The sequence below is a fragment of the Magallana gigas genome, chromosome 1, assembly GCF_963853765.1.
Source record: "Magallana gigas chromosome 1, xbMagGiga1.1, whole genome shotgun sequence".
NCBI lineage: Eukaryota > Metazoa > Mollusca > Bivalvia > Ostreida > Ostreidae > Magallana > Magallana gigas.
In genome coordinates, this window is record NC_088853.1 from 66,816,184 (window position 1) to 66,831,916 (window position 15,733).

Consider the following 15,733-nt stretch of genomic DNA (forward strand, 5'->3'; position numbering starts at 1 on the left):
AAAATAACTCGTACCAAAAATAATTGTTAAGTCGTACTGAAAACTATTCGGATTTTTTTGTTAAGTCGTTCTGAAATCAAAAAGGTTTTTGTTAAATCGTACTTAAAATCATTCGGGTTTTGTTAAGTCGTACCAGGAATAATTCAATTTTTTTCATCTTTTTATTTTAGTTACTTTTGTTATTGGTTTAAGAGCTCTGCTTCTTACAGGAACTTCCAGCTTTACTTCCGACATTAACGGAAGACCCACTCGTTGCTTTGCAACGAGCTTTGCTCTAGTTATTATTATTATTCTTTTTTTTTCTTACCGATTTTGTGCAGACGATTTCTCAGAGATGGCTGGATCGATTTCGCTCAAATTTTCAATACAAACGTGTTTTTATCTAAAGCTGAAACATTTTTTTTCATTTTTGAAAAAACACTTCCGGTCAAAAGTTATCGTCCGTTTACGATTTTAAAAATTCAATTTCGTTGGTCGGGTTTCTCAAAAACGAGTAAAGATAAAATGCTGAAATTTTCAGAGATGATAGATCTAGCGTTTTTCGGGTGCACCGCGGTCAAGAGAATATCCGCCGTTACTTCCGGTCGTCACCGGAAGGAAATTTGAAAAATTGAATTTTTCGACTTCTTTATTTTTTAATATTTTTTTTTTGAAATTTTAACTCCTTATAGTGACCCTTTTACTGATTAAGGATATGTAATTAGTTTTGAAACCGATCAAGGCATTCTCGAGAAATTAAGCGTCGAAGTTCTGAAGCGGAGTCCGAGTAGCTCAGTCGTTATAGTCGTGGACATGGCCCAGGCGACCCGGGTTCAAGCCTCGAGTGCCGCAAATTTTTTTTCTCTTTTTTTCGCTTAGATCTACGATTTTATCTTTGAATTGATAAGTTTAATCTTATCTATTCAAAAATTGGACGGAAGACCACTCGTTGCTCGCAACGAGATCGAATCTAGTGTTGTTTTTATTATCATTTACCTTGAGAGTTTTTAACATTTACATTAAATCTTAATGAAAATCTCATTTTTCATTGTTTTGATAGTATTTATAATTTGTTGACAGATGGAAGTTATTATTTTACGTCGACAATGTAAATATAATTTAAACATTAAAATGCTTTCTTTAGTGATTGGGATATGGGGTATGAACCCGCAAAAACCATTAAAGAAAATATTTTATTGTTTATATTTACATCTTCCTTTTAACAAATTAACAAATTGATTCTAAAAAGCACTAGTAAGAGAAATTAACTAAATTACTGTTAAAGTGCATCAGGTCATTAGCTAAAAGAAACAGTCAAATCGTCTCCTATGGGAATTCGAGTTTGACATCATGAATATTTCGTGCAGACCGTAATTTTTCTGATTGCTGAAGGTTTTAATTAAAGATAAAACGGGGCGTAAAGATTTCAGTCCTGTCAGTTTGTACAGGGCTATTACAATCAATTTCCTTAGGAAATAGAGGAAATCATACTTGGTGGATGGATATATATATAAATATATATTTACATCTACCGAGTATGATTCCCTCTATTTCTTACAAAAATGTAATGCAATTTATAGCTCTGAAGAAAGTGACACGACTGAAATCAATCTATATGCTTCGATAATTGATTGGTTGAGACCCAAAGCAACCTAAGAAAAATAATTTAGTTAATAACATTTCAATTTTAGTTTAATTGAATAAAAAACGACAATCATATGTGTAAAAGAAATTTTGAGTTTTCATGGATTTCAAAACTAAACCATGTTTCTTCATTCTCAAAAAATGTGTACAGAATGGACTTCATGAAGAACTATTTAAATTAAGTGATTGTCTACAAAAATCACAGAAACTTTCTAACACGGGGTTAATTAAATATTTCTGTGTCTATGGACACAATCAAACAACCAATTACAAAATCACCGTGTTATAATATCAACAAGCAGGGCTATTTTACGCCTTTCTAAGGAAGTTTAAAGTACATGTAACAATTACGTTTACATATTTTTAGAAATAATAGTTTTTACAAGTCTTTAGATATAAAAACAACCACGCCAAATGGAGATTATCAAGACATATGAATTTTAATTTAAAAACATATTAATATATACTTATATATTTCTCAAAATATTTGTTAATATTATACATTTTCAGTCATCAAATTTATTAAAAAGTATTTCAGTGTAATCTCAGCTATGTTAAGGGCGTCCTTAAAAAAATAGCGATATTTATCACATGAAATGTTAGCCTTTGAACAATCTTGGTATTCTACTCCAAAAAATTGTTAAACAAAGTGATATTTTATCGATTATACAAATTAAATAATTTGTTATCGCATGAGCAATTTTTGAGTCTCTTGGGAATACCCTGTCACGTGATACTGCTAAAAATAGATGAACCAGGAATAATACGAAAAAATGCAAAGTGCAAGGGCATAAGATAAACAAATATCGTTATTTCTGTTTCTAACTTGTAAAATGAACCTTCAAAATTTCGAAAAGTGCTGGGAGCTTAAAATATTCAAGTAAGAACAATTATTAAATTCAATGTAAACAGTGTATGAACAGCAATTTACAGGGATTTCCCGCAATTAACGCTTATTTATATCAAATGCGTAGCTATTTCATACAGCTCCCAGCACTTTTTGATATAATGGGGATACAATGGTAAGACTTGGAAATTTTAAATATATTTGATCAAGTGTATGCCCTTGCACTACTGCATTTTATCTGACCCATTTCACTTTCAGCGTCATTTGCGTGAAATTCAAACGCAACACTGACTAAGATCATGATTTTTATTTTCATTCTTAAAATAATTAAACACTATGAATTTCACTAAAATAATGTTAAAATGTTGTTTCTGTTCACACCAATCATTATTACAAAATTGTTGAAATTGGAAAAAATAATTTCATCAGTTGCCTTTATTGGGGGGGGGGGGGATGTAAGTGATGAGTTTGTAATTTACACATTTATGTTTCATAATAATTTATGTTACTATGCTGGTGAATAAATTCGTTTTATGTATAATCAGGTTTACTTGTATTATAATTGATATTTTAGTACTAATTAAAGAAAACAAGAAGAAACAATATATCAATATAATCAAGAATTTATTTTAATAATCAACTTTACAAATACTATAGAGATTGCTTTTCTGTGACAAACTGTTCAACACGACTAGTGTTTTCTGATTTTTAGTATTTTTCAGTCATAATGTGGAATTTATGGAAATTGACAATTCTTCTTGCACACTACATGTTCTTCTCTTCTGTCTTTTTGATATTAGGAGGTAGTCCAGTTGATCAGCAAACCAATACCTGAAATGATGAATATATAATATCAATTTCAAATTTCATTTCAATAGATAAGATATCAATGCAAATTATTATAATAGGTTACATTAGTATCATTATCAAAATGATATTTAAAAACAACAAACTATACATGAAGTTGATGTTAGTGAGTAAATGAAATATTTATATAGTACCTACTTTTTATCAACATCCCAACAAGTGTTTTCAGTGGACCATCTACTGCCTAAGTGACCCTGAAAAGGAATAATGTGTCATAAATAGCTAGCTATTGTGTTAAAGATAACATGAAAATGAAACATTTCTCTATTATTGGGCTTTTTAATGGCGGTTTCAATTTCAGTGATATTACAACAGGCATAATCAAATGTTTATTCTTTAAAATGTGTGGAAATTCAGTTTGAACACACTTTAATTTTGTCTTAAATAAAATTAATTAGTATAGATCTTCATAAAAGAAAACTGAATAAAATAACACATTTCGATTTACTTAAACAACATTACAATCTTGTCTATAATCATCATATTATCATTCCAGATCCTCACAGTAATCTTTGTAGTGCTAGCACATACAGTGTTTGGCCATGGACTTTTTATTGTGTACTTTGAACATGGAGGAAATGCGATCTAATATTATCGCGATATGAGACCAGTAAAAAGCTACAATGAGCCTCAATGCTCTTTATGATCAAAACTAGCGAAACGCAGAACAATTACTTTGCCTGACTGAGTCACCAAACTGATGTTTGAACACAATATTACATGAAAACAAATGTAAACAAGTAAATAAAATCGAAGCCGACGAATTTCACTTCGTTTCCGTTCCATCCAACAATATTAAATAATATAAAACAATATCTAGGGGAAGTACAGATAAATCCTACCTTGTTCAGTTGAATCCTATGCCGATATCTGTCCACGCTGGTTGTAAACGAGTTAAATTCCGAGATGTATCACTGAATTCCACATGTTTATTCTGATCACAGCTGCAAGCGCCGATGTGACGTAGTCAGCCTTGACACGTCATCAGACGACTCAGGAATTTCATGATTTCGTGAGATATAAAGAATAGTTTATGATTTTATTTCAGTACACCTTTCTTGAACCATTCAAACCCAATAATTAATCATATTCATTTTGGTAGATGTTTGTTAATTACCGAAATACCCATATCTCGTAAAATCTCATGAATAAGGGGCGGGGCTTATGCAAATTTTTCTAAATCACACGTGGTAGAATTCTTAGACCTTCCTTAACATAGCTGAGATACTTTAAATTAATCAAATTCTATGAAAGTCGAATAAAAAACCACACTAATCACACAAAATTTAACTTTCATACACAGTCATCTCTCTTTGACCATATTATTATTCCTTATTCCGTTTACTTTCTTTCATCTCCATACACATACTGGTGAGGTCCTACTGCTTCATGAGCTAGAACCTCCATTTCACTTACTGATTCAGTTTTCTGAACTAAAGGTGTCACCATATAGATCTGTCAAAACAGAACATTGACCAACTTGATGGCAGGTGAATAAATTAAGATAACTAACTTGAATTCGCTTATTTGCAAAAAATAAAAAGTGGTTTTGATCTGAAACATTGTACCTAGCGTTGAAGGAATTTTCCGCATAGGAATTAATTTCTTTGTAAAAACCTTTATGTACTTCTGTAAATGATTTCCCTTCATTATTTGAAAAGATAATTGGTCGTTTATCTCAAACTGTTCTGAGGGTACATATTTAATGGTATATTTGAAAATTGTTGGAGCAGTTAATGGTAATGAATCAACACATTTTTCAGGCGAAACGAACACAATGAATCTGAAGAACAATTTTAAACATAAATTAATAGTTCTAGCTAGCATTTTTCAGCAAAACACCGATAATTAATGTATTATTACATTTTCTAGGGGTATAATGCACGTTATACTTGTTTAATTTGAACAATATAAAGCGATATGTACATATGTGTGCAGTAACAAGCTTCAGTCTTGAGATTTTTTTTGCTTCCTCGGAGAGGGTGAGAAACTACAAAAGTTACAACATGTATAAGTACATGTACAGAAATAATGAGATAGTCCAATCTATGTTTTACTTAATGCTAACATCCTGCCAATACACAAATCTCTATTTCTGCTGTAAATATGATGTGACATGTAAAAGTAACTAAAGCACTTAAAATGTAACGTAATTATTCAACACTATAATCAATGCAAAGACATGACACTTACAGTTTATAAACATCCAAGCCGTGTTTAGTTGGTAAACAGAGAACGATGTTATGTGGCGCGAAGCCTTTCTCGTTATAAAAATATCCCTCCGGATATAAGATAAACCCAACAATCTCAAACCGGATAAAATTGGAAAATTATCAAAACAACAACACACTCCCCTTCTGATTTTGACTAGAAATCACCATTTAAGCAAACTATATCAATATGTAAAAATATAATCAAATTTGACAAAATATTCTGATACTAAACTGGTACAGATATCATATAAAAGTACATAATACAATAAATCCGAATGCACACACGAATACAAACGTTTATGTCATATTATGGTGGCACACTCACTTAACCTCAAGGAGTTTCACATGTTGGGTGATCGGACGAACATAGGAAGTGGACGTATTCCCTCGCATTACCCACACTTTGACCTTGCGAACGAGTTCATTTTCGCTTTTGAAGGCATCTTCGATTACTCCCATCGGCCAATGGTTTCTGGGGGATTCACTGTCTTTCAGAAGCACATGTCACCTTTATTGAAGTGGATTCCTGGCGATTCGCATTTTGGTCGGGTCTAAAGAAGGTGAAGGTACTCCTAACGCCAGCGGGTCCAAAAGTTGTCGGCAAGATACTGCACTCTCTTCCACTGGTTCTTGATAGCATATTTCTGGTCGCAGCTCGGTAGGTCAAAATCATCCAAAGGATTCTTTTGAGTGAGCAGCTGACAAGGTGATAATACCTGTGGTTTATCTGGTTCTGTTGATGCTGGCACTAAAGGTCGTGCATTTAGAATGGCACAAACTTCAAGCATAAACGTTGATAGGACTTCATGTGTTAGATCATGATTTTTTGTAGTAACAAGGCATCTAGGATCCGTCTACAACAACCAATCATACGTTCCCAAACTCCTCCGAAGTGCGAGGCATGGGGTGGGTTGAAGATCCAAGAAATTCTGTTATTCTTCAAGTAATTGGCTACAGGGCCCTTCTCAATAAATTGGGCATCCTCGTGTCATCCTGTAAACAATAGGCCAGGGTCCAAAGGTGTCGATGCCAACAAATGTGAATGGTGGCCCTGTCTCTAAACGGTCTCTAGGTAAGTCTGCCATTTTTGTCCAGCCAAAGCTGCCTCTAAGTTTCTTGCATGTGACGCAACTTCTAACAACAGAAATGATTAGTCGCTTTCCACCCACAAGCCATAAGCCAGCTGCTCGTATAGCACATTCTGTTAAGTGACGTCCTTGATGTTGTATGTTACTGTGAAAATGACGTACTAGGAGAAGCGCAATATGATGGCCTTTGGGTATGATGATTGGATGATGATCGTCTTCATATGGTCGATTAGTGGAGATGTGCTGAAGGATTCGTAGGATTCCGTTTGGATCTAAGACAAGATAAAGGGGAAGAAGTGAGCTGTTCTTAGGTGGTTTACTCCCCTTCATGATTGATTGCACCTCTTCTTGATACACTTTATGTTGGACTTCCTTTATGATGAATTGCTCTACAGATTTTGTTTTTCTCTTTGGAAACGCACAGCAATCTCCCTTAAGTTTGTGATAGCTCTCTTGAGACTTCCAAGATGAGAATTTCGTAAATCTGGCAGTCAAGGATAATACTTTCTCTGGAGGATCTGATGTCTCGGTCTTCAGGTTCACAACTTCTTTCCTGATCTCTACATCATCATCCGCCTCGACTACAGGGAAATACTTGTTCACATGAACAAATTCCGTAACAAGAAATTCTTGTCCTTTTAGCCATACACTATGCGGAAGACTGGAAGTCTTAAAACTTCTGGTGGCAATATCAGCTGGGTTGGATTCAGTTGATTTGAAGCCCCACTGCTCAGGTCCACAAAATGATCTTATGCGACTCACACTATTGCACACATAGACATGAAATCGTCTCGCCTCAGCTGAGATGTAGCCTAAATCTACTCTGCTGTCTGAATAAAAGTGGAATGCACTCTTTGCAATGTCCGGTTCTTCTTTTACAGTTTCTGCCAATTCAATAGCAAGGACTCCTGCGCATAACTCCAAACGGGGAATGGTGTGACCGTGTATCGGAGCCAACTTTGCTTTTCCCACTAAAAAGCCTACATCTGTTACATTGCCTGTACTGACTCTAAGAAAGGCTACGGCTGCAATGGCTTCCTTTGAAGCATCGCAGAAGATATGGACACTGACATCTTCTGCTGAAGTCACCGAGGTCTTGCCATACATGCGGGGAATTCTGATGTCCTCTAAACACTGAAGCGAGTTTACCCAGTTTTCCCAACGGATGAGGAAGTTTTCTTGAAGTGGTTCATCCCAACCTACTTGTTTCACTGTTGACCTTACCTCCCGAAAAAACAGCTTTCCTTGCAATGTGACAGGAGCCGTAAATCCTATCGGGTCAAACAGACTGTTGATTGTCGACAGTAGCCCTCTGCGGGTAAAGGGTTTCAGGTCCTTTGAAACTTGGAATATGATAAAATCGGTTTCAGTGTCCCAGGAGACTCCTAGACTTCTCTGGACTGGTAGTGTGTCACATCCGAAATCCAGGTGTTTAAGGTCTTTGGAGAGATCATCGTTAACAAACTGCTGCAAAACGGCCTTTGAGTTGGAAGCAATCTTATGCAGTCGAAGTCGTCCTCCTATGCTTAGCGCCTGTTGTGTTCTTCTCATCAGACTGACGGCCTCTTCCTCACTAGTACAGCTCGTCTGACCGTCGTCAACATAAAAGTTCCTGTTGACAAAATCTTGTACATCTGTATTTGCATGTTGAACAGCCTTGTGTAGTCCGTACGTCGCAATTGAGGGAGAAGGTGTATTTCCAAATACGTGTACAGTCATTCTGTATTCCTTGAGCGGTGTATCAAGATCACCATCGGGGTGCCAAAGGAATCTCGAAAAGTCTCTGTCTTTCTCTGTAACCTTGAAATTATAGAAAATCTGTTCTAAGTCTCCAGTGATGGCTATCTCATCCTTGCGGAACCGCAGAAGAACTCCTAAGAGATTGTTGGTTAGGTCTGGCCCCTTGAAAGAACATCATTCAGTGCTAATCCCTCATGCCTGGCCGAAGAGTCGAAGACCATACGTATGGAGTCAGGCTTTTTAGAGTGATATATCCAAAACAAAGGTAGGTACCAGCATTCAGAATCCATTGAAATCGATGGTGCTATCTCGGCATGCCCGTGGTCAAAGATTTTCTGCATGAAATTTTGAGCATGATGATGCTTCGTTGGGTTACGTCAAAAGCTGTTGTCTAACATCAGAGCTCGTTTAAAGGCTTGAGTTTTGTTATTGGGTAGTGTGGGTCTATTCTCCTTAAAAGGCAGGGGTGCAGTCCATCGCTCATCTGCATCTTTCTTGAAGAAAAAATTCATAATTTCAATGAACTTTTGATCGTCTATGGATGGTCCTAGTTTTTCATCGTGTTCTGTTTTCTGGAAAAACCCTGCTGACTACAAATAGCTGATTTTCACAAGGCTCAAAAAGGGTAGGCATTTCGTTTGAGAGTACAAAGGTCTTGTTTGTGTTAACGACTTCTGAGACATGAGTGTTATTTAAACATACTCTGCCAAGTATAACCCATCCTAGTGGTAGCTTATGTGCAAATGGATAGGAAACTTATCCTATTTTCTGTTCCATCACGTGGTGGACCTCCAAAAGATCTCTGCAGATCAACAGTTCTATCTGCACTTTGTTGTCTATCAGTGGTATAAAAGACGCAATATCTTGCAGGTGAATGAATTGACGTGCTATCTGGGGGGTTGGAATTCCGTCCCTGTTGTTTGGAATTTCATCACATTCCAGAAAGGTAGGAAGTTCAAATGAGCAAGTCTGGTCCATAGATTGCATACTATATCCTACACCTTGTCGACCAAATACAGGTTTCTTCCCTGCACATGACACTAAAATGTAGTTATGTTCTGGGCCTCTTTCATAAAAAAAAAGTCAAAGAGTGTACAAGTTGCCAGAGTTTGATTACTCTGATCATCCACTTTGGCATCAACAATACGAACTTCCTCCGGTCTGTTTTTAGGGTGTACACGAACCTTCAGTATCTTGGTACATGATCTGTTGGTGGAGTGGGTAGTTCCACATATCTGTGTACAGGATGGTGATACCTTGGATGCGCTCGACTCCCCTTCATCCTGGATCGAGTGGGGGTGTAATGCTGTGGGATGTGAATAAGCATTACAGATGCTGCATTGTACCTTGGATTTGCAGTTTTTGGCAAGGTGACGCTGGTCTGCACAACACTGAAAACAAATCTGTTTCATGCGAATGAACTTCATCCTTTCTTCTAGAAGTTTCTGTCGAAAGGCTCTGCATTCATTTAGGGAGTGGTTTATTCCATGCAATGGACAGATTGTCACATCTGACTGACACACCGCTACTTCTGTCTTTCTAGTTGACACATTTCTTGGAGGGGGGTTTCTTTGGTATACACTTCGTCCACCACTTCTCTATGTCTTCTTCTAATTATCTGACTCGTATACGAATCCTGGGTCATTTTTCATATTTGCTATATTTTGAAGGAAAGAAGTGAAGTAAGTAAATGGTGGAAACTGTCCGTTTTGGTGCAATTTATAGTCACTTGCTTTATGAGTCCATTTTTCTTGTAGATTGAATGGCAGTATAGACACAAGTTTGTTTACACCATAGGAAGAGTCAAAATAGGCTAGTGTGATTGCGTTCTGATCATCACTCTTGATTCTTTCAATTTCAGTTGCAAGATCTGCTAGATCAAAGAATTCTTTTCTCTGGTGATTTTGAAGTTTTGGAAAATCTAAGATCCATTGTTGAAGTGTGTGTTGAATTATTTCTGGACTTCCAAAACGTGTGTCAAGGCGTTCCAATGCAAGTTTTAATGCCTTTTCTTGGTCCTGTACGTTCGCTGAGCGGATGCTTTTTACTTGCCTGGTGGAATCTGGTCCCAGCCATCTGACGAGCAAATCAAGATGCTCTAAAGGTGATGCCTGTACTTCTGTGACTATGTTTTGGAATGTCGCTCTCCATGATGAGTAGTGGGTTGGATTATCATCATAAGTAGAAAAACGTGAAGATATCAGGTCCTTTTTGGCAATATACCTCGTGAGGTGATCGAACCCATATGGGGAGAATGGCTTGGCTGATTGGTTCAGATTGGATGTAAGATCCTGATTCTTCTCACACGGTGTGGAATGTTTTGGGTTACAAAAGTTCTCGAAGCTTCTTATGGACGAAACACTAACCTGGTCTTCCCGATTTTCTTTAAGTTACGTACGTACTGTTTTGTCCGTTCTAAGTTGTCTTGTTGACACTGCTCCTTCTCTGCACACTCTTCGAGTATATCTCCTTTTTCTGTGTCATTAGAAAGTGTTCTATTGCTTCAAATGTAGTCTAGGCTACAGCAACTGCCTTACGACTTTCCAAAATCTTTCGCTCTGCTTCGATGGCTGCTTGCTTCCTTAGGAGCTCCGCTTCCTCTTCTGCAAACTTCAGGTCCAATTTCGCAGTTTGCAGGCCCACTTTAGCTGCTTAGCGTTGGATGATAGTGCTGAGGTTTGAGCCAGTTGTTGAGGGGACTTGAGATGTTACGCTATGCCTACCCTTTCCTATAGATGATTCTTTTTTGAGAAATGAATAACTCAAGTTTCTCACCACTTCTTCTTTAGCACGGAGTGGTAATCCTTCAGTTTGACCGTTACTTTCTGCAAATCGTGTGTAGGATGGCACATTATCCCTAAGTCTACTTTCAATCTCAGTTATCATGTAGTCAACTTTACCACGAACTGATGATGCAACTAGCCTGTGTGAGGCCTCTTCCCTTAAGCTAGCTGCTGTTCTAGTTCCTTTTAAGTATGACACATATTCTTTGGACAGACTGTTATACTGATTAGCAAAGTGGATAAGGTCAGACTTCATAGCTGATTGAACATTTTCCTCCGTTGGACGTACATCTTCAAATTCTAGAATCACCGTTTCAATGTCTCTTCTTACATCTCGGAGTCTGTCATTATATTTCTCTACTTTGTCCTTGAACAGCATAAGGGCTTGTTGAGTAAGTGTCCTCACTGATCGTAGATGTCGATCTGGTACACTGCGTATACCGATATCCATGGCGTGTGAATGTGTAGCAGTAAAACTTTTCTCACTGTGCAGTAACAAGCTTCAGTCTTGAGATGTTTTATTGCCTCCTCGGAGAGGTTGAGAAACTACAAAAGTTACAACATTTATAAGTACATGTACAGACATCAACATGACAATCCACATTTCACATTATGCCAAACTTAGAAAATTCGAGCGTGACTCATGTACATAAAGTAAGCTGTAAATTCTAACAATCATAACATGTCAAATTTACTTCTAAAGAGTTCAGGTAAATTATCGAGACAGCAAATTATAAAATATATGGCAAAAAATCATGTTAGAGAAATAATGAGATAGTCCAATCTATGTTTTACTTAATGCTAACATCCTGCCAATACACAAATCTCTATTTCTGCTGTAAATATGATGTGACATGTAAAAATAACTGAAGCACTTAAAATGTAAAGTAATTATTCAACAATATAATCAATGCAAAGACATGACATTTACAGTTTATAAACATCCAAGCCGTGTTTAGTTGGTAAACAGAGAACCATGATGTGTGGCGCGAAGCCTTTCTAGTTATAAAAATATCCCTCCGGATATAAGATAAACCCAACAATCTCAAACTGGATAAAATTAGAAAATTATCAAAACACAATATGTAACATTTTAACTTACCTGATGACAATTCCCTTTATGGTAGTTGAAATAAACGATTTCTGGCTTTAACTTGGGTGTCTTTTCGATCGCTTCTTTTACTTTGCTCATTGGCCGAATAAGTTCTAAGCGCTCCTCTTACCTCTAGTATAGACAGATACACATTTTTTGACACAAATTTTAGAACTCCAAAAACTTTTTTTCCAAGTTTAATAATTTTTTGAAAACAATTTCTGCAATGTATTCCGCTTTCAACACAGATACCACCATGCTTTTTTAAAAGTTCTTTTAAACCAATATCAGTATTTGCTTGCGATTTAATCAATCTAACACGATCACTAATATATATTTCCACATAAAATACAAATATTTCTCCTTTTTTTTAAATTTTGTTTCACGGGAGTATTAATCATTTTATACGCGCAAACTTCTCTACATTTTCACACATAATGCTATTTTTTTTAGGACGTTCACTGTTTTACCTTACATTACAAATTAGTCTTTAATTGGAGAAAAAAGCCCCTGAAACAAAGGTGTTATTAAGACTGACATATTTAATCAACAAAGGAAACATGAATCGGCCGAGTATAGTGTTACAAACAGCAGATTGCGTAATTACTAGATTATGTCCCATACTGTGTATAAAGTGTTCATTCAAATTGTCTCCTACGTTTTGAAAATAATTAAATATTAGTGAAAAATCCAATGTTGGTGATCAAGAATACAATACCTAAACTGTGTTAAACTATTTTTAAAAGGAATTAATGTTTCGAATACGTTAGTAAAGTAACCTAAACAACTGAGATACATAAGATAAGGTACATGTAGAGCAGTTCTGTTTATTTCAATTTGTAATGTCAGAGTACCGAACTAAATTTTGCAAATACGACTCTAAGCACTATGATTTTCAATCAATTGTTAACTTCTAACAAGAAAAACGAATTATGTTACACGACAGATATTTTTTCGTCTTCATTTTTTTTTAAAATTTCAGTTCTTTTTAGAATGTAAATTTTGTATATATATATATATATATATATATATATATATATATATATATATATATATATATATATATATATATATATATATATATATATATATATATATATATATCAAGTAAAGTGATTTTAGAATTTTTTTGTTATGGAACCACTTAATCTTCATAAAAATTGAACATTTTTATCTATATTTAAACAACCATTCTGAGAGAATTGCATAAGCATTACATGTCCCCTACCGGTTTGTGGAAATTTGTGAAAACAATGCACTGTTATGCAGAATAGCACTCTTACCGTCTTCTGTACACCGAGTCATCATACCAACCTAATAACGAACCCGATTGTAATAATACTAAAAAAAAACCTGTTGATTGAATTCAAAACACAATGCTTGACACTATTATACAGAACTTATTTGTTTGTTAGAAACAATAAAAGGAATGATCCAAGTAATGCACGATCTTATTACTGACTACATACTGTCATCGTTTATTCAATACAGACCGAACCCGATAACGAACCCGAACATTAAAAAATTAGAATAAAAACAAAATTGTCTGGAAAATATGTCAACCAGACGTTTCAAAAGTGTAAACTTCATCTGCAGTTTGAAATTTGAAGCTGTTCAGCAAGTTTCATATTATTCCTCAAACGCTTAAAGAAAAAAAGTGTGGAAAACTGAAGTCAGACAGAAATACGGATAGACCGACAGACAGACAGAAAGACGGACGGACATACAGACTGACGGACGCAGAGGAAAGCTATAGTCTCCTTCGGTGAAAACCGGTAGGGGACTAAAAAACATGTAATTTTACAAACATATGTAGGCGAATCCAGAGGTAGACTTTGGCATTGGTCGCCCCTAAGTTGTTTCTGGCGACATACCACACTGTACCAAACCGGTGGGCGCTGTGTACGGTCAGCAGGGCGTAATCAGGACTGATGTGGTAGTTAGATTCCGGAAAACCTAACTCACCACTCACCTTCAACCAATAGCTCGATGGTTAGTAATCTTATTTGGTCATCTATTTTTATCTGTGTTATAAATAGCAAGTTATACAAATACGTGTCCCTAACATATTGTGACTTTTATTATTAATTCAATAACGATTTTGCGCTTTGGAAGTTGAGTCTTACCGATACAAAATGCCAAAAAATGTTTGGTTCAGGGATTCCAGAAGTATGGCAGCGAAAACTGACCGAGGAGCCCGTAAATGCATAGACGGAGTCCTACAGGAAGTCGATAACGGGCAACACTATTAACAATACAACCATGTGCAAAACAGGTATGGTTTAAAACTGATATTGCAAAACGTCATAATTACTAGCACAATTCTCTGATGATGATGGATCAAATCAAATGGTCTTTGGTTGAATTAAAAAAACTTACCCCTACAACATATACATTTGTGTGGGCACTGTCTTCTCCTGCCCTATTTTTGCTTTTCATGTGAACACACTGCCTTCTTTTAAAAATGTTTCATATAAATGCAACCTATTTCCTTCTGAAACAATGTCGTTATTTTGTATCAGCCCATACAATCTTTAGCATCATATTTTCAACGTGATGTTTTTAATTGAAAATTTAATACAAATTCAGTAAATGAATGGAAGTTATCACTGATCTATTTTGTAACCTATCTACAAGCAGTTAATAATCAATATAAGATGTATAAATCGTTTTATGAAAAGAAAGCTTTCCGATTAAATCTTAGAAAACATTCATTTTATATACATATCAATGATTAAAATCGTCTAACGTCATTAAGAAGCCATATGATGTCAGGAGGAGGAATTCCGGTCAAGTGACAATCAATTGTGACGTTGTTTTCAAATATCACTGAAGTGTGATCCAGAATTGAGGTTTGTGGTGGAATAAAATGTGTGCCACTAGAAATATTGGCCCCATCTAAAAGGGAACGTACAAAACAATCGGTAACAAATGTCAATTTCCTATAGTTGTCGAAGTGGATGTGTTTTAAAAACTGATACATTAAATTAAATCTCGCTCGCTTTCAGATTTATTTTTAATATTTTTTTCCTTATTTCTAACTACATTATGGAAGTCACAATCTTGTAACTATTATGACAGCAATAACATTCAATATGCAAACATCATTACTGTGAGCATTGAATTATGCAGTCATTTTATGATTATGATTATTTGTATCATTCACATAACGGCATTTTTTTTCCTTCCGACTCTTTGTGGAATTGGGTTCCACCAATACTTAAAGCAAAAGCATAATGAAAACTCCGTGCGTGTTCTTACCAACAGTAATCTGTAAAAGTTTGTAGGAAACATGCAGACTTGTATTCACACGCGTACGACATAAATATACATGTATTCAATAATCTGATACATCCGCTCTTGTAATCACAAGGTTTGTGCCAACCTGCTGTACGTTGCTAGGAAATTTGTTTACAAGTTATATCTACAATATTCTACTTCATTATAAACTTTGTGTATATTTTTTGAGAATGCACATA

The 15,733-nt window shown here is 35.6% G+C and overlaps 1 protein-coding gene and 1 long non-coding RNA gene across 2 annotated transcripts in view; one reads left to right on the forward strand and one right to left on the reverse strand.

The window, feature by feature from the left end:
• LOC109618231 (scavenger receptor class F member 1-like) overlaps positions 1 to 15,733 on the forward strand; it is a 248,321-nt gene that overhangs the window by 23,931 nt on the left and 208,657 nt on the right. The gene's annotated exons all lie outside the window — the stretch shown is intronic.
• LOC117685902 (uncharacterized) lies at positions 3,076 to 4,565 on the reverse strand. The gene is made up of 3 exons (XR_004599276.2): positions 4,180 to 4,565; positions 3,476 to 3,531; positions 3,076 to 3,301 (listed from the first exon to the last, which is right to left on the reverse strand). It is a non-coding gene; the product is annotated as an uncharacterized lncRNA (long non-coding RNA).